At 47.8% G+C, this 24973-nt stretch overlaps 17 non-coding genes across 17 annotated transcripts; all 17 read right to left on the bottom strand.

Annotated features, from left to right (window-relative positions):
* Nucleotides 1–220: 220 nt before the first annotated feature.
* On the bottom strand, nucleotides 221–411 carry LOC142693470 (U2 spliceosomal RNA). The gene has a single exon (XR_012861808.1). It is a non-coding gene; the product is annotated as a U2 spliceosomal RNA (small nuclear RNA).
* A 1284-nt stretch (nucleotides 412–1695) lies between these two features.
* LOC142693469 (U2 spliceosomal RNA) lies at nucleotides 1696–1886 on the bottom strand. The gene has a single exon (XR_012861807.1). It is a non-coding gene; the product is annotated as a U2 spliceosomal RNA (small nuclear RNA).
* A 1280-nt stretch (nucleotides 1887–3166) lies between these two features.
* Nucleotides 3167–3357, bottom strand: LOC142693468 (U2 spliceosomal RNA). Its single transcript, XR_012861806.1, has one exon. It is a non-coding gene; the product is annotated as a U2 spliceosomal RNA (small nuclear RNA).
* A 1280-nt stretch (nucleotides 3358–4637) lies between these two features.
* On the bottom strand, nucleotides 4638–4828 carry LOC142693466 (U2 spliceosomal RNA). The gene has a single exon (XR_012861805.1). It is a non-coding gene; the product is annotated as a U2 spliceosomal RNA (small nuclear RNA).
* A 1292-nt stretch (nucleotides 4829–6120) lies between these two features.
* On the bottom strand, nucleotides 6121–6311 carry LOC142693465 (U2 spliceosomal RNA). The gene has a single exon (XR_012861804.1). It is a non-coding gene; the product is annotated as a U2 spliceosomal RNA (small nuclear RNA).
* A 1280-nt stretch (nucleotides 6312–7591) lies between these two features.
* On the bottom strand, nucleotides 7592–7782 carry LOC142693464 (U2 spliceosomal RNA). Its single transcript, XR_012861803.1, has one exon. It is a non-coding gene; the product is annotated as a U2 spliceosomal RNA (small nuclear RNA).
* A 1300-nt stretch (nucleotides 7783–9082) lies between these two features.
* Nucleotides 9083–9273, bottom strand: LOC142693463 (U2 spliceosomal RNA). The gene has a single exon (XR_012861802.1). It is a non-coding gene; the product is annotated as a U2 spliceosomal RNA (small nuclear RNA).
* A 1288-nt stretch (nucleotides 9274–10561) lies between these two features.
* Nucleotides 10562–10752, bottom strand: LOC142693462 (U2 spliceosomal RNA). Its single transcript, XR_012861801.1, has one exon. It is a non-coding gene; the product is annotated as a U2 spliceosomal RNA (small nuclear RNA).
* Nucleotides 10753–12028: 1276 nt separating this feature from the next.
* LOC142693461 (U2 spliceosomal RNA) lies at nucleotides 12029–12219 on the bottom strand. Its single transcript, XR_012861800.1, has one exon. It is a non-coding gene; the product is annotated as a U2 spliceosomal RNA (small nuclear RNA).
* A 1296-nt stretch (nucleotides 12220–13515) lies between these two features.
* Nucleotides 13516–13706, bottom strand: LOC142693440 (U2 spliceosomal RNA). Its single transcript, XR_012861781.1, has one exon. It is a non-coding gene; the product is annotated as a U2 spliceosomal RNA (small nuclear RNA).
* Nucleotides 13707–15002: 1296 nt separating this feature from the next.
* LOC142693554 (U2 spliceosomal RNA) lies at nucleotides 15003–15193 on the bottom strand. Its single transcript, XR_012861884.1, has one exon. It is a non-coding gene; the product is annotated as a U2 spliceosomal RNA (small nuclear RNA).
* A 1296-nt stretch (nucleotides 15194–16489) lies between these two features.
* Nucleotides 16490–16680, bottom strand: LOC142693460 (U2 spliceosomal RNA). The gene has a single exon (XR_012861799.1). It is a non-coding gene; the product is annotated as a U2 spliceosomal RNA (small nuclear RNA).
* Nucleotides 16681–17952: 1272 nt separating this feature from the next.
* Nucleotides 17953–18143, bottom strand: LOC142693458 (U2 spliceosomal RNA). Its single transcript, XR_012861797.1, has one exon. It is a non-coding gene; the product is annotated as a U2 spliceosomal RNA (small nuclear RNA).
* A 1292-nt stretch (nucleotides 18144–19435) lies between these two features.
* LOC142693457 (U2 spliceosomal RNA) lies at nucleotides 19436–19626 on the bottom strand. Its single transcript, XR_012861796.1, has one exon. It is a non-coding gene; the product is annotated as a U2 spliceosomal RNA (small nuclear RNA).
* Nucleotides 19627–20898: 1272 nt separating this feature from the next.
* Nucleotides 20899–21089, bottom strand: LOC142693455 (U2 spliceosomal RNA). Its single transcript, XR_012861795.1, has one exon. It is a non-coding gene; the product is annotated as a U2 spliceosomal RNA (small nuclear RNA).
* Nucleotides 21090–22392: 1303 nt separating this feature from the next.
* Nucleotides 22393–22583, bottom strand: LOC142693454 (U2 spliceosomal RNA). Its single transcript, XR_012861794.1, has one exon. It is a non-coding gene; the product is annotated as a U2 spliceosomal RNA (small nuclear RNA).
* A 1292-nt stretch (nucleotides 22584–23875) lies between these two features.
* LOC142693453 (U2 spliceosomal RNA) lies at nucleotides 23876–24066 on the bottom strand. Its single transcript, XR_012861793.1, has one exon. It is a non-coding gene; the product is annotated as a U2 spliceosomal RNA (small nuclear RNA).
* Nucleotides 24067–24973: the final 907 nt, after the last annotated feature.

The following is a 24973-nucleotide window of genomic DNA, read 5'->3' as shown; positions in this document are numbered from 1 at the left end:
CCAATGTGAAATGCCGGAAACACAGAAACACAGACGACACACAACAAGAGGTGGCAATCTATTCATTAATTGCATTTAATCAATGAGCTCATTATCACTCATGCATTGTCCAACAGGTGTTGAAATAATGGGATTAAAAGGGGAGATCCCTTCAGAAAGACAGAAACAATAGCAAAGACAAAAAACACTTTTGGAATCTGCTTTTAGTCAACACATAAGGAAAGGGTGCACCGGTCCTGGAAATACTGCAATACCAGGTCAATGCGTGGAGTGGACAGAGCAAGCTCTATTTCCATCTCCCTGTTCTAAAAATCCATTTAATATATGGTCCCCAGATAGGGGACGTATCAGATATTAAACTGATAAGAACAGATACTACACTTGATCTTAGCCAAAAGGCCGAGAAGCGATAACCCGAACGGGCCGCGCGTTGCCCGAGCCTGCCCGATACTGCTGTTCAGCCCTTGCAGCGATTCAGCCTACTTCTAGGCAATTCCATGGGGCCCTGCAGGCTCACACACTCACAGCTACACGGGAGGTGAATAAAGGCCGGAGAGGAAGCCAGACAGGATTTGCTTCTTTTGCTTGCACCACAATGCAGTGCTGAAAGAGGAGGAATCTACATAAAAACGCCTTCCTGGCAACGCCCAAATGCCCTGCTGCCATGCAGATAAACACTGGCAGCGGCAGCAAGTGCATGCCCACAGCCACCCCTTGTTCCTTCACACCTTGTATCAGCTGTAATCCAGTCCAGTCCAGTGCTGCCTGCTGAGCAGCACTGACCAACACTGCCTGGGCCCAGGCTTTTATCTCTGAGGCCCCATTATGATGTCAGAAAGCTGGCTCTGGAATCCTGAGGGCTCCACTATGACACGTGCAAAGTTCCGTCTGAACTTTATATAAGACGGTGAGGCTCAGTCAGTCACTCAGTGTTGCCTGAGAGGGCAACACTGCAACAGCCGGCCGCCAGGCTGTCTTTTTTTTGCACAGCTAGTTGCCTCCAGGAGGCCACAAGAGGGAGACAAGGGACTGCAAAATGGAAAATAGGCATCCACCAACTTTACAGACAACTTCTCCTTGCTCCTACAACCTCCATCCTTGCACAGTTTGTTATTCTTCTAGGTAACATAGTAACAAATCCAAATTGCTGCTCTCTTTGTAGGCAAGCAAGGCTTTGTTGCAACTGCAATTCTTACTTCTTCTTGAAATGTAGGGACGACAGTACATTCCATCACATCCATCTAGTGTACACAGGTAGGTCCATTGTGGCGGGCAGGCGAGCGGGCGGGCTGCTTTATTGGCTGTTTGCTCTTCCCCTACTCCACTCCACTATTTGACTGTTGTGCTGCATCAATCAATCAATCAATCAATCAATCAATCAATCAATCAATCAATCAGTGGCTGGCTCAGGTGCAGCTCTTTAACTTACCTAAAAGGGAGGGCGGAGAGAAGACAAGGAAGGTGAATGAGGTGTTCCAATGTGAAATGCCGGAAACACAGAAACACAGACGACACACAACAAGAGGTGGCAATCTATTCATTAATTGCATTTAATCAATGAGCTCATTATCACTCATGCATTGTCCAACAGGTGTTGAAATAATGGGATTAAAAGGGGAGATCCCTTCAGAAAGACAGAAACAATAGCAAAGACAAAAAACACTTTTGGAATCTGCTTTTAGTCAACACATAAGGAAAGGGTGCACCGGTCCTGGAAATACTGCAATACCAGGTCAATGCGTGGAGTGGACAGAGCAAGCTCTATTTCCATCTCCCTGTTCTAAAAATCCATTTAATATATGGTCCCCAGATAGGGGACGTATCAGATATTAAACTGATAAGAACAGATACTACACTTGATCTTAGCCAAAAGGCCGAGAAGCGATAACCCGAACGGGCCGCGCGTTGCCCGAGCCTGCCCGATACTGCTGTTCAGCCCTTGCAGCGATTCAGCCTACTTCTAGGCAATTCCATGGGGCCCTGCAGGCTCACACACTCACAGCTACACGGGAGGTGAATAAAGGCCGGAGAGGAAGCCAGACAGGATTTGCTTCTTTTGCTTGCACCACAATGCAGTGCTGAAAGAGGAGGAATCTACATAAAAACGCCTTCCTGGCAACGCCCAAATGCCCTGCTGCCATGCAGATAAACACTGGCAGCGGCAGCAAGTGCATGCCCACAGCCACCCCTTGTTCCTTCACACCTTGTATCAGCTGTAATCCAGTCCAGTCCAGTGCTGCCTGCTGAGCAGCACTGACCAACACTGCCTGGGCCCAGGCTTTTATCTCTGAGGCCCCATTATGATGTCAGAAAGCTGGCTCTGGAATCCTGAGGGCTCCACTATGACACGTGCAAAGTTCCGTCTGAACTTTATATAAGACGGTGAGGCTCAGTCAGTCACTCAGTGTTGCCTGAGAGGGCAACACTGCAACAGCCGGCCGCCAGGCTGTCTTTTTTTTGCACAGCTAGTTGCCTCCAGGAGGCCACAAGAGGGAGACAAGGGACTGCAAAATGGAAAATAGGCATCCACCAACTTTACAGACAACTTCTCCTTGCTCCTACAACCTCCATCCTTGCACAGTTTGTTATTCTTCTAGGTAACATAGTAACAAATCCAAATTGCTGCTCTCTTTGTAGGCAAGCAAGGCTTTGTTGCAACTGCAATTCTTACTTCTTCTTGAAATGTAGGGACGACAGTACATTCCATCACATCCATCTAGTGTACACAGGTAGGTCCATTGTGGCGGGCAGGCGAGCGGGCGGGCTGCTTTATTGGCTGTTTGCTGTTCCCCTACTCCACTCCACTATTTGACTGTTGTGCTGCATCAATCAATCAATCAATCAATCAATCAATCAATCAATCAATCAGTGGCTGGCTCAGGTGCAGCTCTTTAACTTACCTAAAAGGGAGGGCGGAGAGAAGACAAGGAAGGTGAATGAGGTGTTCCAATGTGAAATGCCGGAAACACAGAAACACAGACGACACACAACAAGAGGTGGCAATCTATTCATTAATTGCATTTAATCAATGAGCTCATTATCACTCATGCATTGTCCAACAGGTGTTGAAATAATGGGATTAAAAGGGGAGATCCCTTCAGAAAGACAGAAACAATAGCAAAGACAAAAAACACTTTTGGAATCTGCTTTTAGTCAACACATAAGGAAAGGGTGCACCGGTCCTGGAAATACTGCAATACCAGGTCAATGCGTGGAGTGGACAGAGCAAGCTCTATTTCCATCTCCCTGTTCTAAAAATCCATTTAATATATGGTCCCCAGATAGGGGACGTATCAGATATTAAACTGATAAGAACAGATACTACACTTGATCTTAGCCAAAAGGCCGAGAAGCGATAACCCGAACGGGCCGCGCGTTGCCCGAGCCTGCCCGATACTGCTGTTCAGCCCTTGCAGCGATTCAGCCTACTTCTAGGCAATTCCATGGGGCCCTGCAGGCTCACACACTCACAGCTACACGGGAGGTGAATAAAGGCCGGAGAGGAAGCCAGACAGGATTTGCTTCTTTTGCTTGCACCACAATGCAGTGCTGAAAGAGGAGGAATCTACATAAAAACGCCTTCCTGGCAACGCCCAAATGCCCTGCTGCCATGCAGATAAACACTGGCAGCGGCAGCAAGTGCATGCCCACAGCCACCCCTTGTTCCTTCACACCTTGTATCAGCTGTAATCCAGTCCAGTCCAGTGCTGCCTGCTGAGCAGCACTGACCAACACTGCCTGGGCCCAGGCTTTTATCTCTGAGGCCCCATTATGATGTCAGAAAGCTGGCTCTGGAATCCTGAGGGCTCCACTATGACACGTGCAAAGTTCCGTCTGAACTTTATATAAGACGGTGAGGCTCAGTCAGTCACTCAGTGTTGCCTGAGAGGGCAAAACTGCAACAGCCGGCCGCCAGGCTGTCTTTTTTTTGCACAGCTAGTTGCCTCCAGGAGGCCACAAGAGGGAGACAAGGGACTGCAAAATGGAAAATAGGCATCCACCAACTTTACAGACAACTTCTCCTTGCTCCTACAACCTCCATCCTTGCACAGTTTGTTATTCTTCTAGGTAACATAGTAACAAATCCAAATTGCTGCTCTCTTTGTAGGCAAGCAAGGCTTTGTTGCAACTGCAATTCTTACTTCTTCTTGAAATGTAGGGACGACAGTACATTCCATCACATCCATCTAGTGTACACAGGTAGGTCCATTGTGGCGGGCAGGCGAGCGGGCGGGCTGCTTTATTGGCTGTTTGCTGTTCCCCTACTCCACTCCACTATTTGACTGTTGTGCTGCATCAATCAATCAATCAATCAATCAATCAATCAATCAATCAATCAGTGGCTGGCTCAGGTGCAGCTCTTTAACTTACCTAAAAGGGAGGGCGGAGAGAAGACAAGGAAGGTGAATGAGGTGTTCCAATGTGAAATGCCGGAAACACAGAAACACAGACGACACACAACAAGAGGTGGCAATCTATTCATTAATTGCATTTAATCAATGAGCTCATTATCACTCATGCATTGTCCAACAGGTGTTGAAATAATGGGATTAAAAGGGGAGATCCCTTCAGAAAGACAGAAACAATAGCAAAGACAAAAAACACTTTTGGAATCTGCTTTTAGTCAACACATAAGGAAAGGGTGCACCGGTCCTGGAAATACTGCAATACCAGGTCAATGCGTGGAGTGGACAGAGCAAGCTCTATTTCCATCTCCCTGTTCTAAAAATCCATTTAATATATGGTCCCCAGATAGGGGACGTATCAGATATTAAACTGATAAGAACAGATACTACACTTGATCTTAGCCAAAAGGCCGAGAAGCGATAACCCGAACGGGCCGCGCGTTGCCCGAGCCTGCCCGATACTGCTGTTCAGCCCTTGCAGCGATTCAGCCTACTTCTAGGCAATTCCATGGGGCCCTGCAGGCTCACACACTCACAGCTACACGGGAGGTGAATAAAGGCCGGAGAGGAAGCCAGACAGGATTTGCTTCTTTTGCTTGCACCACAATGCAGTGCTGAAAGAGGAGGAATCTACATAAAAACGCCTTCCTGGCAACGCCCAAATGCCCTGCTGCCATGCAGATAAACACTGGCAGCGGCAGCAAGTGCATGCCCACAGCCACCCCTTGTTCCTTCACACCTTGTATCAGCTGTAATCCAGTCCAGTCCAGTGCTGCCTGCTGAGCAGCACTGACCAACACTGCCTGGGCCCAGGCTTTTATCTCTGAGGCCCCATTATGATGTCAGAAAGCTGGCTCTGGAATCCTGAGGGCTCCACTATGACACGTGCAAAGTTCCGTCTGAACTTTATATAAGACGGTGAGGCTCAGTCAGTCACTCAGTGTTGCCTGAGAGGGCAACACTGCAACAGCCGGCCGCCAGGCTGTCTTTTTTTTGCACAGCTAGTTGCCTCCAGGAGGCCACAAGAGGGAGACAAGGGACTGCAAAATGGAAAATAGGCATCCACCAACTTTACAGACAACTTCTCCTTGCTCCTACAACCTCCATCCTTGCACAGTTTGTTATTCTTCTAGGTAACATAGTAACAAATCCAAATTGCTGCTCTCTTTGTAGGCAAGCAAGGCTTTGTTGCAACTGCAATTCTTACTTCTTCTTGAAATGTAGGGACGACAGTACATTCCATCACATCCATCTAGTGTACACAGGTAGGTCCATTGTGGCGGGCAGGCGAGCGGGCGGGCTGCTTTATTGGCTGTTTGCTCTTCCCCTACTCCACTCCACTATTTGACTGTTGTGCTGCATCAATCAATCAATCAATCAATCAATCAATCAATCAATCAATCAATCAATCAATCAGTGGCTGGCTCAGGTGCAGCTCTTTAACTTACCTAAAAGGGAGGGCGGAGAGAAGACAAGGAAGGTGAATGAGGTGTTCCAATGTGAAATGCCGGAAACACAGAAACACAGACGACACACAACAAGAGGTGGCAATCTATTCATTAATTGCATTTAATCAATGAGCTCATTATCACTCATGCATTGTCCAACAGGTGTTGAAATAATGGGATTAAAAGGGGAGATCCCTTCAGAAAGACAGAAACAATAGCAAAGACAAAAAACACTTTTGGAATCTGCTTTTAGTCAACACATAAGGAAAGGGTGCACCGGTCCTGGAAATACTGCAATACCAGGTCAATGCGTGGAGTGGACAGAGCAAGCTCTATTTCCATCTCCCTGTTCTAAAAATCCATTTAATATATGGTCCCCAGATAGGGGACGTATCAGATATTAAACTGATAAGAACAGATACTACACTTGATCTTAGCCAAAAGGCCGAGAAGCGATAACCCGAACGGGCCGCGCGTTGCCCGAGCCTGCCCGATACTGCTGTTCAGCCCTTGCAGCGATTCAGCCTACTTCTAGGCAATTCCATGGGGCCCTGCAGGCTCACACACTCACAGCTACACGGGAGGTGAATAAAGGCCGGAGAGGAAGCCAGACAGGATTTGCTTCTTTTGCTTGCACCACAATGCAGTGCTGAAAGAGGAGGAATCTACATAAAAACGCCTTCCTGGCAACGCCCAAATGCCCTGCTGCCATGCAGATAAACACTGGCAGCGGCAGCAAGTGCATGCCCACAGCCACCCCTTGTTCCTTCACACCTTGTATCAGCTGTAATCCAGTCCAGTCCAGTGCTGCCTGCTGAGCAGCACTGACCAACACTGCCTGGGCCCAGGCTTTTATCTCTGAGGCCCCATTATGATGTCAGAAAGCTGGCTCTGGAATCCTGAGGGCTCCACTATGACACGTGCAAAGTTCCGTCTGAACTTTATATAAGACGGTGAGGCTCAGTCAGTCACTCAGTGTTGCCTGAGAGGGCAACACTGCAACAGCCGGCCGCCAGGCTGTCTTTTTTTTGCACAGCTAGTTGCCTCCAGGAGGCCACAAGAGGGAGACAAGGGACTGCAAAATGGAAAATAGGCATCCACCAACTTTACAGACAACTTCTCCTTGCTCCTACAACCTCCATCCTTGCACAGTTTGTTATTCTTCTAGGTAACATAGTAACAAATCCAAATTGCTGCTCTCTTTGTAGGCAAGCAAGGCTTTGTTGCAACTGCAATTCTTACTTCTTCTTGAAATGTAGGGACGACAGTACATTCCATCACATCCATCTAGTGTACACAGGTAGGTCCATTGTGGCGGGCAGGCGAGCGGGCGGGCTGCTTTATTGGCTGTTTGCTGTTCCCCTACTCCACTCCACTATTTGACTGTTGTGCTGCATCAATCAATCAATCAATCAATCAATCAATCAATCAATCAATCAGTGGCTGGCTCAGGTGCAGCTCTTTAACTTACCTAAAAGGGAGGGCGGAGAGAAGACAAGGAAGGTGAATGAGGTGTTCCAATGTGAAATGCCGGAAACACAGAAACACAGACGACACACAACAAGAGGTGGCAATCTATTCATTAATTGCATTTAATCAATGAGCTCATTATCACTCATGCATTGTCCAACAGGTGTTGAAATAATGGGATTAAAAGGGGAGATCCCTTCAGAAAGACAGAAACAATAGCAAAGACAAAAAACACTTTTGGAATCTGCTTTTAGTCAACACATAAGGAAAGGGTGCACCGGTCCTGGAAATACTGCAATACCAGGTCAATGCGTGGAGTGGACAGAGCAAGCTCTATTTCCATCTCCCTGTTCTAAAAATCCATTTAATATATGGTCCCCAGATAGGGGACGTATCAGATATTAAACTGATAAGAACAGATACTACACTTGATCTTAGCCAAAAGGCCGAGAAGCGATAACCCGAACGGGCCGCGCGTTGCCCGAGCCTGCCCGATACTGCTGTTCAGCCCTTGCAGCGATTCAGCCTACTTCTAGGCAATTCCATGGGGCCCTGCAGGCTCACACACTCACAGCTACACGGGAGGTGAATAAAGGCCGGAGAGGAAGCCAGACAGGATTTGCTTCTTTTGCTTGCACCACAATGCAGTGCTGAAAGAGGAGGAATCTACATAAAAACGCCTTCCTGGCAACGCCCAAATGCCCTGCTGCCATGCAGATAAACACTGGCAGCGGCAGCAAGTGCATGCCCACAGCCACCCCTTGTTCCTTCACACCTTGTATCAGCTGTAATCCAGTCCAGTCCAGTGCTGCCTGCTGAGCAGCACTGACCAACACTGCCTGGGCCCAGGCTTTTATCTCTGAGGCCCCATTATGATGTCAGAAAGCTGGCTCTGGAATCCTGAGGGCTCCACTATGACACGTGCAAAGTTCCGTCTGAACTTTATATAAGACGGTGAGGCTCAGTCAGTCACTCAGTGTTGCCTGAGAGGGCAACACTGCAACAGCCGGCCTCCAGGCTGTCTTTTTTTTGCACAGCTAGTTGCCTCCAGGAGGCCACAAGAGGGAGACAAGGGACTGCAAAATGGAAAATAGGCATCCACCAACTTTACAGACAACTTCTCCTTGCTCCTACAACCTCCATCCTTGCACAGTTTGTTATTCTTCTAGGTAACATAGTAACAAATCCAAATTGCTGCTCTCTTTGTAGGCAAGCAAGGCTTTGTTGCAACTGCAATTCTTACTTCTTCTTGAAATGTAGGGACGACAGTACATTCCATCACATCCATCTAGTGTACACAGGTAGGTCCATTGTGGCGGGCAGGCGAGCGGGCGGGCTGCTTTATTGGCTGTTTGCTGTTCCCCTACTCCACTCCACTATTTGACTGTTGTGCTGCATCAATCAATCAATCAATCAATCAATCAATCAATCAATCAATCAATCAATCAATCAATCAATCAGTGGCTGGCTCAGGTGCAGCTCTTTAACTTACCTAAAAGGGAGGGCGGAGAGAAGACAAGGAAGGTGAATGAGGTGTTCCAATGTGAAATGCCGGAAACACAGAAACACAGACGACACACAACAAGAGGTGGCAATCTATTCATTAATTGCATTTAATCAATGAGCTCATTATCACTCATGCATTGTCCAACAGGTGTTGAAATAATGGGATTAAAAGGGGAGATCCCTTCAGAAAGACAGAAACAATAGCAAAGACAAAAAACACTTTTGGAATCTGCTTTTAGTCAACACATAAGGAAAGGGTGCACCGGTCCTGGAAATACTGCAATACCAGGTCAATGCGTGGAGTGGACAGAGCAAGCTCTATTTCCATCTCCCTGTTCTAAAAATCCATTTAATATATGGTCCCCAGATAGGGGACGTATCAGATATTAAACTGATAAGAACAGATACTACACTTGATCTTAGCCAAAAGGCCGAGAAGCGATAACCCGAACGGGCCGCGCGTTGCCCGAGCCTGCCCGATACTGCTGTTCAGCCCTTGCAGCGATTCAGCCTACTTCTAGGCAATTCCATGGGGCCCTGCAGGCTCACACACTCACAGCTACACGGGAGGTGAATAAAGGCCGGAGAGGAAGCCAGACAGGATTTGCTTCTTTTGCTTGCACCACAATGCAGTGCTGAAAGAGGAGGAATCTACATAAAAACGCCTTCCTGGCAACGCCCAAATGCCCTGCTGCCATGCAGATAAACACTGGCAGCGGCAGCAAGTGCATGCCCACAGCCACCCCTTGTTCCTTCACACCTTGTATCAGCTGTAATCCAGTCCAGTCCAGTGCTGCCTGCTGAGCAGCACTGACCAACACTGCCTGGGCCCAGGCTTTTATCTCTGAGGCCCCATTATGATGTCAGAAAGCTGGCTCTGGAATCCTGAGGGCTCCACTATGACACGTGCAAAGTTCCGTCTGAACTTTATATAAGACGGTGAGGCTCAGTCAGTCACTCAGTGTTGCCTGAGAGGGCAACACTGCAACAGCCGGCCGCCAGGCTGTCTTTTTTTTGCACAGCTAGTTGCCTCCAGGAGGCCACAAGAGGGAGACAAGGGACTGCAAAATGGAAAATAGGCATCCACCAACTTTACAGACAACTTCTCCTTGCTCCTACAACCTCCATCCTTGCACAGTTTGTTATTCTTCTAGGTAACATAGTAACAAATCCAAATTGCTGCTCTCTTTGTAGGCAAGCAAGGCTTTGTTGCAACTGCAATTCTTACTTCTTCTTGAAATGTAGGGACGACAGTACATTCCATCACATCCATCTAGTGTACACAGGTAGGTCCATTGTGGCGGGCAGGCGAGCGGGCGGGCTGCTTTATTGGCTGTTTGCTGTTCCCCTACTCCACTCCACTATTTGACTGTTGTGCTGCATCAATCAATCAATCAATCAATCAATCAATCAATCAATCAATCAATCAATCAGTGGCTGGCTCAGGTGCAGCTCTTTAACTTACCTAAAAGGGAGGGCGGAGAGAAGACAAGGAAGGTGAATGAGGTGTTCCAATGTGAAATGCCGGAAACACAGAAACACAGACGACACACAACAAGAGGTGGCAATCTATTCATTAATTGCATTTAATCAATGAGCTCATTATCACTCATGCATTGTCCAACAGGTGTTGAAATAATGGGATTAAAAGGGGAGATCCCTTCAGAAAGACAGAAACAATAGCAAAGACAAAAAACACTTTTGGAATCTGCTTTTAGTCAACACATAAGGAAAGGGTGCACCGGTCCTGGAAATACTGCAATACCAGGTCAATGCGTGGAGTGGACAGAGCAAGCTCTATTTCCATCTCCCTGTTCTAAAAATCCATTTAATATATGGTCCCCAGATAGGGGACGTATCAGATATTAAACTGATAAGAACAGATACTACACTTGATCTTAGCCAAAAGGCCGAGAAGCGATAACCCGAACGGGCCGCGCGTTGCCCGAGCCTGCCCGATACTGCTGTTCAGCCCTTGCAGCGATTCAGCCTACTTCTAGGCAATTCCATGGGGCCCTGCAGGCTCACACACTCACAGCTACACGGGAGGTGAATAAAGGCCGGAGAGGAAGCCAGACAGGATTTGCTTCTTTTGCTTGCACCACAATGCAGTGCTGAAAGAGGAGGAATCTACATAAAAACGCCTTCCTGGCAACGCCCAAATGCCCTGCTGCCATGCAGATAAACACTGGCAGCGGCAGCAAGTGCATGCCCACAGCCACCCCTTGTTCCTTCACACCTTGTATCAGCTGTAATCCAGTCCAGTCCAGTGCTGCCTGCTGAGCAGCACTGACCAACACTGCCTGGGCCCAGGCTTTTATCTCTGAGGCCCCATTATGATGTCAGAAAGCTGGCTCTGGAATCCTGAGGGCTCCACTATGACACGTGCAAAGTTCCGTCTGAACTTTATATAAGACGGTGAGGCTCAGTCAGTCACTCAGTGTTGCCTGAGAGGGCAACACTGCAACAGCCGGCCGCCAGGCTGTCTTTTTTTTGCACAGCTAGTTGCCTCCAGGAGGCCACAAGAGGGAGACAAGGGACTGCAAAATGGAAAATAGGCATCCACCAACTTTACAGACAACTTCTCCTTGCTCCTACAACCTCCATCCTTGCACAGTTTGTTATTCTTCTAGGTAACATAGTAACAAATCCAAATTGCTGCTCTCTTTGTAGGCAAGCAAGGCTTTGTTGCAACTGCAATTCTTACTTCTTCTTGAAATGTAGGGACGACAGTACATTCCATCACATCCATCTAGTGTACACAGGTAGGTCCATTGTGGCGGGCAGGCGAGCGGGCGGGCTGCTTTATTGGCTGTTTGCTGTTCCCCTACTCCACTCCACTATTTGACTGTTGTGCTGCATCAATCAATCAATCAATCAATCAATCAATCAATCAATCAGTGGCTGGCTCAGGTGCAGCTCTTTAACTTACCTAAAAGGGAGGGCGGAGAGAAGACAAGGAAGGTGAATGAGGTGTTCCAATGTGAAATGCCGGAAACACAGAAACACAGACGACACACAACAAGAGGTGGCAATCTATTCATTAATTGCATTTAATCAATGAGCTCATTATCACTCATGCATTGTCCAACAGGTGTTGAAATAATGGGATTAAAAGGGGAGATCCCTTCAGAAAGACAGAAACAATAGCAAAGACAAAAAACACTTTTGGAATCTGCTTTTAGTCAACACATAAGGAAAGGGTGCACCGGTCCTGGAAATACTGCAATACCAGGTCAATGCGTGGAGTGGACAGAGCAAGCTCTATTTCCATCTCCCTGTTCTAAAAATCCATTTAATATATGGTCCCCAGATAGGGGACGTATCAGATATTAAACTGATAAGAACAGATACTACACTTGATCTTAGCCAAAAGGCCGAGAAGCGATAACCCGAACGGGCCGCGCGTTGCCCGAGCCTGCCCGATACTGCTGTTCAGCCCTTGCAGCGATTCAGCCTACTTCTAGGCAATTCCATGGGGCCCTGCAGGCTCACACACTCACAGCTACACGGGAGGTGAATAAAGGCCGGAGAGGAAGCCAGACAGGATTTGCTTCTTTTGCTTGCACCACAATGCAGTGCTGAAAGAGGAGGAATCTACATAAAAACGCCTTCCTGGCAACGCCCAAATGCCCTGCTGCCATGCAGATAAACACTGGCAGCGGCAGCAAGTGCATGCCCACAGCCACCCCTTGTTCCTTCACACCTTGTATCAGCTGTAATCCAGTCCAGTCCAGTGCTGCCTGCTGAGCAGCACTGACCAACACTGCCTGGGCCCAGGCTTTTATCTCTGAGGCCCCATTATGATGTCAGAAAGCTGGCTCTGGAATCCTGAGGGCTCCACTATGACACGTGCAAAGTTCCGTCTGAACTTTATATAAGACGGTGAGGCTCAGTCAGTCACTCAGTGTTGCCTGAGAGGGCAACACTGCAACAGCCGGCCGCCAGGCTGTCTTTTTTTTGCACAGCTAGTTGCCTCCAGGAGGCCACAAGAGGGAGACAAGGGACTGCAAAATGGAAAATAGGCATCCACCAACTTTACAGACAACTTCTCCTTGCTCCTACAACCTCCATCCTTGCACAGTTTGTTATTCTTCTAGGTAACATAGTAACAAATCCAAATTGCTGCTCTCTTTGTAGGCAAGCAAGGCTTTGTTGCAACTGCAATTCTTACTTCTTCTTGAAATGTAGGGACGACAGTACATTCCATCACATCCATCTAGTGTACACAGGTAGGTCCATTGTGGCGGGCAGGCGAGCGGGCGGGCTGCTTTATTGGCTGTTTGCTGTTCCCCTACTCCACTCCACTATTTGACTGTTGTGCTGCATCAATCAATCAATCAATCAATCAATCAATCAATCAATCAATCAATCAATCAATCAATCAGTGGCTGGCTCAGGTGCAGCTCTTTAACTTACCTAAAAGGGAGGGCGGAGAGAAGACAAGGAAGGTGAATGAGGTGTTCCAATGTGAAATGCCGGAAACACAGAAACACAGACGACACACAACAAGAGGTGGCAATCTATTCATTAATTGCATTTAATCAATGAGCTCATTATCACTCATGCATTGTCCAACAGGTGTTGAAATAATGGGATTAAAAGGGGAGATCCCTTCAGAAAGACAGAAACAATAGCAAAGACAAAAAACACTTTTGGAATCTGCTTTTAGTCAACACATAAGGAAAGGGTGCACCGGTCCTGGAAATACTGCAATACCAGGTCAATGCGTGGAGTGGACAGAGCAAGCTCTATTTCCATCTCCCTGTTCTAAAAATCCATTTAATATATGGTCCCCAGATAGGGGACGTATCAGATATTAAACTGATAAGAACAGATACTACACTTGATCTTAGCCAAAAGGCCGAGAAGCTATAACCCGAACGGGCCGCGCGTTGCCCGAGCCTGCCCGATACTGCTGTTCAGCCCTTGCAGCGATTCAGCCTACTTCTAGGCAATTTCATGGGGCCCTGCAGGCTCACACACTCACAGCTACACGGGAGGTGAATAAAGGCCAGAGAGGAAGCCAGACAGGATTTGCTTCTTTTGCTTGCACCACAATGCAGTGCTGAAAGAGGAGGAATCTACATAAAAACGCCTTCCTGGCAACGCCCAAATGCCCTGCTGCCATGCAGATAAACACTGGCAGCGGCAGCAAGTGCATGCCCACAGCCACCCCTTGTTCCTTCACACCTTGTATCAGCTGTAATCCAGTCCAGTCCAGTGCTGCCTGCTGAGCAGCACTGACCAACACTGCCTGGGCCCAGGCTTTTATCTCTGAGGCCCCATTATGATGTCAGAAAGCTGGCTCTGGAATCCTGAGGGCTCCACTATGACACGTGCAAAGTTCCGTCTGAACTTTATATAAGACGGTGAGGCTCAGTCAGTCACTCAGTGTTGCCTGAGAGGGCAACACTGCAACAGCCGGCCGCCAGGCTGTCTTTTTTTTGCACAGCTAGTTGCCTCCAGGAGGCCACAAGAGGGAGACAAGGGACTGCAAAATGGAAAATAGGCATCCACCAACTTTACAGACAACTTCTCCTTGCTCCTACAACCTCCATCCTTGCACAGTTTGTTATTCTTCTAGGTAACATAGTAACAAATCCAAATTGCTGCTCTCTTTGTAGGCAAGCAAGGCTTTGTTGCAACTGCAATTCTTACTTCTTCTTGAAATGTAGGGACGACAGTACATTCCATCACATCCATCTAGTGTACACAGGTAGGTCCATTGTGGCGGGCAGGCGAGCGGGCGGGCTGCTTTATTGGCTGTTTGCTGTTCCCCTACTCCACTCCACTATTTGACTGTTGTGCTGCATCAATCAATCAATCAATCAATCAATCAATCAATCAATCAATCAATCAATCAATCAATCAGTGGCTGGCTCAGGTGCAGCTCTTTAACTTACCTAAAAGGGAGGGCGGAGAGAAGACAAGGAAGGTGAATGAGGTGTTCCAATGTGAAATGCCGGAAACACAGAAACACAGACGACACACAACAAGAGGTGGCAATCTATTCATTAATTGCATTTAATCAATGAGCTCATTATCACTCATGCATTGTCCAACAGGTGTTGAAATAATGGGATTAAAAGGGGAGATCCCTTCAGAAAGACAGAAACAATAGCAAAGACAAAAAACACTTTTGGAATCTGCTTTTAGTCAACACATAAGGAAAGGGTGCACCGGTCCTGGAAATACTGCAATACCAGGTCAATGCGTGGAGTGGACAGAGCAAGCTCTATTTCCATCTCCCTGTTCTATAAATCCATTTAATATATGGTCCCCAGATAGGGGACGTATCAGATATTAAACTGATAAGAACAGATACTACACTTGATCTTAGCCAAAAGGCCGAGAAGCGATAACCCGAACGGGCCGCGCGTTGCCCGAGCCTGCCCGATACTGCTGTTCAGCCCTTGCAGCGATTCAGCCTACTTCTAGGCAATTCCATGGGGCCCTGCAGGCTCACACACTCACAGCTACACGGGAGGTGAATAAAGGCCGGAGAGGAAGCCAGACAGGATTTGCTTCTTTTGCTTGCACCACAATGCAGTGCTGAAAGAGGAGGAATCTACATAAAAACGCCTTCCTGGCAACGCCCAAATGCCCTGCTGCCATGCAGATAAACACTGGCAGCGGCAGCAAGTGCATGCCCACAGCCACCCCTTGTTCCTTCACACCTTGTATCAGCTGTAATCCAGTCCAGTCCAGTGCTGCCTGCTGAGCAGCACTGACCAACACTGCCTGGGCCCAGGCTTTTATCTCTGAGGCCCCATTATGATGTCAGAAAGCTGGCTCTGGAATCCTGAGGGCTCCACTATGACACGTGCAAAGTTCCGTCTGAACTTTATATAAGACGGTGAGGCTCAGTCAGTCACTCAGTGTTGCCTGAGAGGGCAACACTGCAACAGCCGGCCGCCAGGCTGTCTTTTTTTTGCACAGCTAGTTGCCTCCAGGAGGCCACAAGAGGGAGACAAGGGACTGCAAAATGGAAAATAGGCATCCACCAACTTTACAGACAACTTCTCCTTGCTCCTACAACCTCCATCCTTGCACAGTTTGTTATTCTTCTAGGTAACATAGTAACAAATCCAAATTGCTGCTCTCTTTGTAGGCAAGCAAGGCTTTGTTGCAACTGCAATTCTTACTTCTTCTTGAAATGTAGGGACGACAGTACATTCCATCACATCCATCTAGTGTACACAGGTAGGTCCATTGTGGCGGGCAGGCGAGCGGGCGGGCTGCTTTATTGGCTGTTTGCTGTTCCCCTACTCCACTCCACTATTTGACTGTTGTGCTGCATCAATCAATCAATCAATCAATCAATCAATCAATCAATCAATCAATCAATCAATCAATCAGTGGCTGGCTCAGGTGCAGCTCTTTAACTTACCTAAAAGGGAGGGCGGAGAGAAGACAAGGAAGGTGAATGAGGTGTTCCAATGTGAAATGCCGGAAACACAGAAACACAGACGACACACAACAAGAGGTGGCAATCTATTCATTAATTGCATTTAATCAATGAGCTCATTATCACTCATGCATTGTCCAACAGGTGTTGAAATAATGGGATTAAAAGGGGAGATCCCTTCAGAAAGACAGAAACAATAGCAAAGACAAAAAACACTTTTGGAATCTGCTTTTAGTCAACACATAAGGAAAGGGTGCACCGGTCCTGGAAATACTGCAATACCAGGTCAATGCGTGGAGTGGACAGAGCAAGCTCTATTTCCATCTCCCTGTTCTAAAAATCCATTTAATATATGGTCCCCAGATAGGGGACGTATCAGATATTAAACTGATAAGAACAGATACTACACTTGATCTTAGCCAAAAGGCCGAGAAGCGATAACCCGAACGGGCCGCGCGTTGCCCGAGCCTGCCCGATACTGCTGTTCAGCCCTTGCAGCGATTCAGCCTACTTCTAGGCAATTCCATGGGGCCCTGCAGGCTCACACACTCACAGCTACACGGGAGGTGAATAAAGGCCGGAGAGGAAGCCAGACAGGATTTGCTTCTTTTGCTTGCACCACAATGCAGTGCTGAAAGAGGAGGAATCTACATAAAAACGCCTTCCTGGCAACGCCAAAATGCCCTGCTGCCATGCAGATAAACACTGGCAGCGGCAGCAAGTGCATGCCCACAGCCACCCCTTGTTCCTTCACACCTTGTATCAGCTGTAATCCAGTCCAGTCCAGTGCTGCCTGCTGAGCAGCACTGACCAACACTGCCTGGGCCCAGGCTTTTATCTCTGAGGCCCCATTATGATGTCAGAAAGCTGGCTCTGGAATCCTGAGGGCTCCACTATGACACGTGCAAAGTTCCGTCTGAAGTTTATATAAGACGGTGAGGCTCAGTCAGTCACTCAGTGTTGCCTGAGAGGGCAACACTGCAACAGCCGGCCGCCAGGCTGTCTTTTTTTTGCACAGCTAGTTGCCTCCAGGAGGCCACAAGAGGGAGACAAGGGACTGCAAAATGGAAAATAGGCATCCACCAACTTTACAGACAACTTCTCCTTGCTCCTACAACCTCCATCCTTGCACAGTTTGTTATTCTTCTAGGTAACATAGTAACAAATCCAAATTGCTGCTCTCTTTGTAGGCAAGCAAGGCTTTGTTGCAACTGCAATTCTTACTTCTTCTTGAAATGTAGGGACGACAGTACATTCCATCACATCCATCTAGTGTACACAGGTAGGTCCATTGTGGCGGGCAGGCGAGCGGGCGGGCTGCTTTATTGGCTGTTTGCTGTTCCCCTACTCCACTCCACTATTTGACTGTTGTGCTGCATCAATCAATCAATCAATCAATCAATCAATCAATCAGTGGCTGGCTCAGGTGCAGCTCTTTAACTTACCTAAAAGGGAGGGCGGAGAGAAGACAAGGAAGGTGAATGAGGTGTTCCAATGTGAAATGCCGGAAACACAGAAACACAGACGACACACAACAAGAGGTGGCAATCTATTCATTAATTGCATTTAATCAATGAGCTCATTATCACTCATGCATTGTCCAACAGGTGTTGAAATAATGGGATTAAAAGGGGAGATCCCTTCAGAAAGACAGAAACAATAGCAAAGACAAAAAACACTTTTGGAATCTGCTTTTAGTCAACACATAAGGAAAGGGTGCACCGGTCCTGGAAATACTGCAATACCAGGTCAATGCGTGGAGTGGACAGAGCAAGCTCTATTTCCATCTCCCTGTTCTAAAAATCCATTTAATATATGGTCCCCAGATAGGGGACGTATCAGATATTAAACTGATAAGAACAGATACTACACTTGATCTTAGCCAAAAGGCCGAGAAGCGATAACCCGAACGGGCCGCGCGTTGCCCGAGCCTGCCCGATACTGCTGTTCAGCCCTTGCAGCGATTCAGCCTACTTCTAGGCAATTCCATGGGGCCCTGCAGGCTCACACACTCACAGCTACACGGGAGGTGAATAAAGGCCGGAGAGGAAGCCAGACAGGATTTGCTTCTTTTGCTTGCACCACAATGCAGTGCTGAAAGAGGAGGAATCTACATAAAAACGCCTTCCTGGCAACGCCCAAATGCCCTGCTGCCATGCAGATAAACACTGGCAGCGGCAGCAAGTGCATGCCCACAGCCACCCCTTGTTCCTTCACACCTTGTATCAGCTGTAATCCAGTCCAGTCCAGTGCTGCCTGCTGAGCAGCACTGACCAACACTGCCTGGGCCCAGGCTTTTATCTCTGAGGCCCCATTATGATGTCAGAAAGCTGGCTCTGGAATCCTGAGGGCTCCACTATGACACGTGCAAAGTTCCGTCTGAACTTTATATAAGACGGTGAGGCTCAGTCAGTCACTCAGTGTTGCCTGAGAGGGCAACACTGCAACAGCCGGCCGCCAGGCTGTCTTTTTTTTGCACAGCTAGTTGCCTCCAGGAGGCCACAAGAGGGAGACAAGGGACTGCAAAATGGAAAATAGGCATCCACCAACTTTACAGACAACTTCTCCTTGCTCCTACAACCTCCATCCTTGCACAGTTTGTTATTCTTCTAGGTAACATAGTAACAAATCCAAATTGCTGCTCTCTTTGTAGGCAAGCAAGGCTTTGTTGCAACTGCAATTCTTACTTCTTCTTGAAATGTAGGGACGACAGTACATTCCATCACATCCATCTAGTGTACACAGGTAGGTCCATTGTGGCGGGCAGGCGAGCGGGCGGGCTGCTTTATTGGCTGTTTGCTGTTCCCCTACTCCACTCCACTATTTGACTGTTGTGCTGCATCAATCAATCAATCAATCAATCAATCAATCAATCAATCAATCAATCAATCAATCAGTGGCTGGCTCAGGTGCAGCTCTTTAACTTACCTAAAAGGGAGGGCGGAGAGAAGACAAGGAAGGTGAATGAGGTGTTCCAATGTGAAATGCCGGAAACACAGAAACACAGACGACACACAACAAGAGGTGGCAATCTATTCATTAATTGCATTTAATCAATGAGCTCATTATCACTCATGCATTGTCCAACAGGTGTTGAAATAATGGGATTAAAAGGGGAGATCCCTTCAGAAAGACAGAAACAATAGCAAAGACAAAAAACACTTTTGGAATCTGCTTTTAGTCAACACATAAGGAAAGGGTGCACCGGTCCTGGAAATACTGCAATACCAGGTCAATGCGTGGAGTGGACAGAGCAAGCTCTATTTCCATCTCCCTGTTCTAAAAATCCATTTAATATATGGTCCCCAGATAGGGGACGTATCAGATATTAAACTGATAAGAACAGATACTACACTTGATCTTAGCCAAAAGGCCGAGAAGCGATAACCCGAACGGGCCGCGCGTTGCCCGAGCCTGCCCGATACTGCTGTTCAGCCCTTGCAGCGATTCAGCCTACTTCTAGGCAATTCCATGGGGCCCTGCAGGCTCACACACTCACAGCTACACGGGAGGTGAATAAAGGCCGGAGAGGAAGCCAGACAGGATTTGCTTCTTTTGCTTGCACCACAATGCAGTGCTGAAAGAGGAGGAATCTACATAAAAACGCCTTCCTGGCAACGCCCAAATGCCCTGCTGCCATGCAGATAAACACTGGCAGCGGCAGCAAGTGCATGCCCACAGCCACCCCTTGTTCCTTCACACCTTGTATCAGCTGTAATCCAGTCCAGTCCAGTGCTGCCTGCTGAGCAGCACTGACCAACACTGCCTGGGCCCAGGCTTTTATCTCTGAGGCCCCATTATGATGTCAGAAAGCTGGCTCTGGAATCCTGAGGGCTCCACTATGACACGTGCAAAGTTCCGTCTGAACTTTATATAAGACGGTGAGGCTCAGTCAGTCACTCAGTGTTGCCTGAGAGGGCAACACTGCAACAGCCGGCCGCCAGGCTGTCTTTTTTTTGCACAGCTAGTTGCCTCCAGGAGGCCACAAGAGGGAGACAAGGGACTGCAAAATGGAAAATAGGCATCCACCAACTTTACAGACAACTTCTCCTTGCTCCTACAACCTCCATCCTTGCACAGTTTGTTATTCTTCTAGGTAACATAGTAACAAATCCAAATTGCTGCTCTCTTTGTAGGCAAGCAAGGCTTTGTTGCAACTGCAATTCTTACTTCTTCTTGAAATGTAGGGACGACAGTACATTCCATCACATCCATCTAGTGTACACAGGTAGGTCCATTGTGGCGGGCAGGCGAGCGGGCGGGCTGCTTTATTGGCTGTTTGCTGTTCCCCTACTCCACTCCACTATTTGACTGTTGTGCTGCATCAATCAATCAATCAATCAATCAATCAATCAATCAGTGGCTGGCTCAGGTGCAGCTCTTTAACTTACCTAAAAGGGAGGGCGGAGAGAAGACAAGGAAGGTGAATGAGGTGTTCCAATGTGAAATGCCGGAAACACAGAAACACAGACGACACACAACAAGAGGTGGCAATCTATTCATTAATTGCATTTAATCAATGAGCTCATTATCACTCATGCATTGTCCAACAGGTGTTGAAATAATGGGATTAAAAGGGGAGATCCCTTCAGAAAGACAGAAACAATAGCAAAGACAAAAAACACTTTTGGAATCTGCTTTTAGTCAACACATAAGGAAAGGGTGCACCGGTCCTGGAAATACTGCAATACCAGGTCAATGCGTGGAGTGGACAGAGCAAGCTCTATTTCCATCTCCCTGTTCTAAAAATCCATTTAATATATGGTCCCCAGATAGGGGACGTATCAGATATTAAACTGATAAGAACAGATACTACACTTGATCTTAGCCAAAAGGCCGAGAAGCGATAACCCGAACGGGCCGCGCGTTGCCCGAGCCTGCCCGATACTGCTGTTCAGCCCTTGCAGCGATTCAGCCTACTTCTAGGCAATTCCATGGGGCCCTGCAGGCTCACACACTCACAGCTACACGGGAGGTGAATAAAGGCCGGAGAGGAAGCCAGACAGGATTTGCTTCTTTTGCTTGCACCACAATGCAGTGCTGAAAGAGGAGGAATCTACATAAAAACGCCTTCCTGGCAACGCCCAAATGCCCTGCTGCCATGCAGATAAACACTGGCAGCGGCAGCAAGTGCATGCCCACAGCCACCCCTTGTTCCTTCACACCTTGTATCAGCTGTAATCCAGTCCAGTCCAGTGCTGCCTGCTGAGCAGCACTGACCAACACTGCCTGGGCCCAGGCTTTTATCTCTGAGGCCCCATTATGATGTCAGAAAGCTGGCTCTGGAATCCTGAGGGCTCCACTATGACACGTGCAAAGTTCCGTCTGAACTTTATATAAGACGGTGAGGCTCAGTCAGTCACTCAGTGTTGCCTGAGAGGGCAACACTGCAACAGCCGGCCGCCAGGCTGTCTTTTTTTGCACAGCTAGTTGCCTCCAGGAGGCCACAAGAGGGAGACAAGGGACTGCAAAATGGAAAATAGGCATCCACCAACTTTACAGACAACTTCTCCTTGCTCCTACAACCTCCATCCTTGCACAGTTTGTTATTCTTCTAGGTAACATAGTAACAAATCCAAATTGCTGCTCTCTTTGTAGGCAAGCAAGGCTTTGTTGCAACTGCAATTCTTACTTCTTCTTGAAATGTAGGGACGACAGTACATTCCATCACATCCATCTAGTGTACACAGGTAGGTCCATTGTGGCGGGCAGGCGAGCGGGCGGGCTGCTTTATTGGCTGTTTGCTGTTCCCCTACTCCACTCCACTATTTGACTGTTGTGCTGCATCAATCAATCAATCAATCAATCAATCAATCAATCAATCAATCAATCAATCAATCAATCAATCAATCAGTGGCTGGCTCAGGTGCAGCTCTTTAACTTACCTAAAAGGGAGGGCGGAGAGAAGACAAGGAAGGTGAATGAGGTGTTCCAATGTGAAATGCCGGAAACACAGAAACACAGACGACACACAACAAGAGGTGGCAATCTATTCATTAATTGCATTTAATCAATGAGCTCATTATCACTCATGCATTGTCCAACAGGTGTTGAAATAATGGGATTAAAAGGGGAGATCCCTTCAGAAAGACAGAAACAATAGCAAAGACAAAAAACACTTTTGGAATCTGCTTTTAGTCAACACATAAGGAAAGGGTGCACCGGTCCTGGAAATACTGCAATACCAGGTCAATGCGTGGAGTGGACAGAGCAAGCTCTATTTCCATCTCCCTGTTCTAAAAATCCATTTAATATATGGTCCCCAGATAGGGGACGTATCAGATATTAAACTGATAAGAACAGATACTACACTTGATCTTAGCCAAAAGGCCGAGAAGCGATAACCCGAACGGGCCGCGCGTTGCCCGAGCCTGCCCGATACTGCTGTTCAGCCCTTGCAGCGATTCAGCCTACTTCTAGGCAATTCCATGGGGCCCTGCAGGCTCACACACTCACAGCTACACGGGAGGTGAATAAAGGCCGGAGAGGAAGCCAGACAGGATTTGCTTCTTTTGCTTGCACCACAATGCAGTGCTGAAAGAGGAGGAATCTACATAAAAACGCCTTCCTGGCAACGCCCAAATGCCCTGCTGCCATGCAGATAAACACTGGCAGCGGCAGCAAGTGCATGCCCACAGCCACCCCTTGTTCCTTCACACCTTGTATCAGCTGTAATCCAGTCCAGTCCAGTGCTGCCTGCTGAGCAGCACTGACCAACACTGCCTGGGCCCAGGCTTTTATCTCTGAGGCCCCATTATGATGTCAGAAAGCTGGCTCTGGAATCCTGAGGGCTCCACTATGACACGTGCAAAGTTCCGTCTGAACTTTATATAAGACGGTGAGGCTCAGTCAGTCACTCAGTGTTGCCTGAGAGGGCAACACTGCAACAGCCGGCCGCCAGGCTGTCTTTTTTTTGCACAGCTAGTTGCCTCCAGGAGGCCACAAGAGGGAGACAAGGGACTGCAAAATGGAAAATAGGCATCCACCAACTTTACAGACAACTTCTCCTTGCTCCTACAACCTCCATCCTTGCACAGTTTGTTATTCTTCTAGGTAACATAGTAACAAATCCAAATTGCTGCTCTCTTTGTAGGCAAGCAAGGCTTTGTTGCAACTGCAATTCTTACTTCTTCTTGAAATGTAGGGACGACAGTACATTCCATCACATCCATCTAGTGTACACAGGTAGGTCCATTGTGGCGGGCAGGCGAGCGGGCGGGCTGCTTTATTGGCTGTTTGCTGTTCCCCTACTCCACTCCACTATTTGACTGTTGTGCTGCATCAATCAATCAATCAATCAATCAATCAATCAATCAATCAATCAATCAATCAATCAGTGGCTGGCTCAGGTGCAGCTCTTTAACTTACCTAAAAGGGAGGGCGGAGAGAAGACAAGGAAGGTGAATGAGGTGTTCCAATGTGAAATGCCGGAAACACAGAAACACAGACGACACACAACAAGAGGTGGCAATCTATTCATTAATTGCATTTAATCAATGAGCTCATTATCACTCATGCATTGTCCAACAGGTGTTGAAATAATGGGATTAAAAGGGGAGATCCCTTCAGAAAGACAGAAACAATAGCAAAGACAAAAAACACTTTTGGAATCTGCTTTTAGTCAACACATAAGGAAAGGGTGCACCGGTCCTGGAAATACTGCAATACCAGGTCAATGCGTGGAGTGGACAGAGCAAGCTCTATTTCCATCTCCCTGTTCTAAAAATCCATTTAATATATGGTCCCCAGATAGGGGACGTATCAGATATTAAACTGATAAGAACAGATACTACACTTGATCTTAGCCAAAAGGCCGAGAAGCGATAACCCGAACGGGCCGCGCGTTGCCCGAGCCTGCCCGATACTGCTGTTCAGCCCTTGCAGCGATTCAGCCTACTTCTAGGCAATTCCATGGGGCCCTGCAGGCTCACACACTCACAGCTACACGGGAGGTGAATAAAGGCCGGAGAGGAAGCCAGACAGGATTTGCTTCTTTTGCTTGCACCACAATGCAGTGCTGAAAGAGGAGGAATCTACATAAAAACGCCTTCCTGGCAACGCCCAAATGCCCTGCTGCCATGCAGATAAACACTGGCAGCGGCAGCAAGTGCATGCCCACAGCCACCCCTTGTTCCTTCACACCTTGTATCAGCTGTAATCCAGTCCAGTCCAGTGCTGCCTGCTGAGCAGCACTGACCAACACTGCCTGGGCCCAGGCTTTTATCTCTGAGGCCCCATTATGATGTCAGAAAGCTGGCTCTGGAATCCTGAGGGCTCCACTATGACACGTGCAAAGTTCCGTCTGAACTTTATATAAGACGGTGAGGCTCAGTCAGTCACTCAGTGTTGCCTGAGAGGGCAACACTGCAACAGCCGGCCGCCAGGCTGTCTTTTTTTTGCACAGCTAGTTGCCTCCAGGAGGCCACAAGAGGGAGACAAGGGACTGCAAAATGGAAAATAGGCATCCACCAACTTTACAGACAACTTCTCCTTGCTCCTACAACCTCCATCCTTGCACAGTTTGTTATTCTTCTAGGTAACATAGTAACAAATCCAAATTGCTGCTCTCTTTGTAGGCAAGCAAGGCTTTGTTGCAACTGCAATTCTTACTTCTTCTTGAAATGTAGGGACGACAGTACATTCCATCACATCCATCTAGTGTACACAGGTAGGTCCATTGTGGCGGGCAGGCGAGCGGGCGGGCTGCTTTATTGGCTGTTTGCTGTTCCCCT

This window comes from Rhinoderma darwinii (assembly GCF_050947455.1).
Source record: "Rhinoderma darwinii isolate aRhiDar2 chromosome 5 unlocalized genomic scaffold, aRhiDar2.hap1 SUPER_5_unloc_43, whole genome shotgun sequence".
NCBI lineage: Eukaryota > Metazoa > Chordata > Amphibia > Anura > Rhinodermatidae > Rhinoderma > Rhinoderma darwinii.
This window is presented reverse-complemented; position numbering and strand designations above follow the sequence as displayed.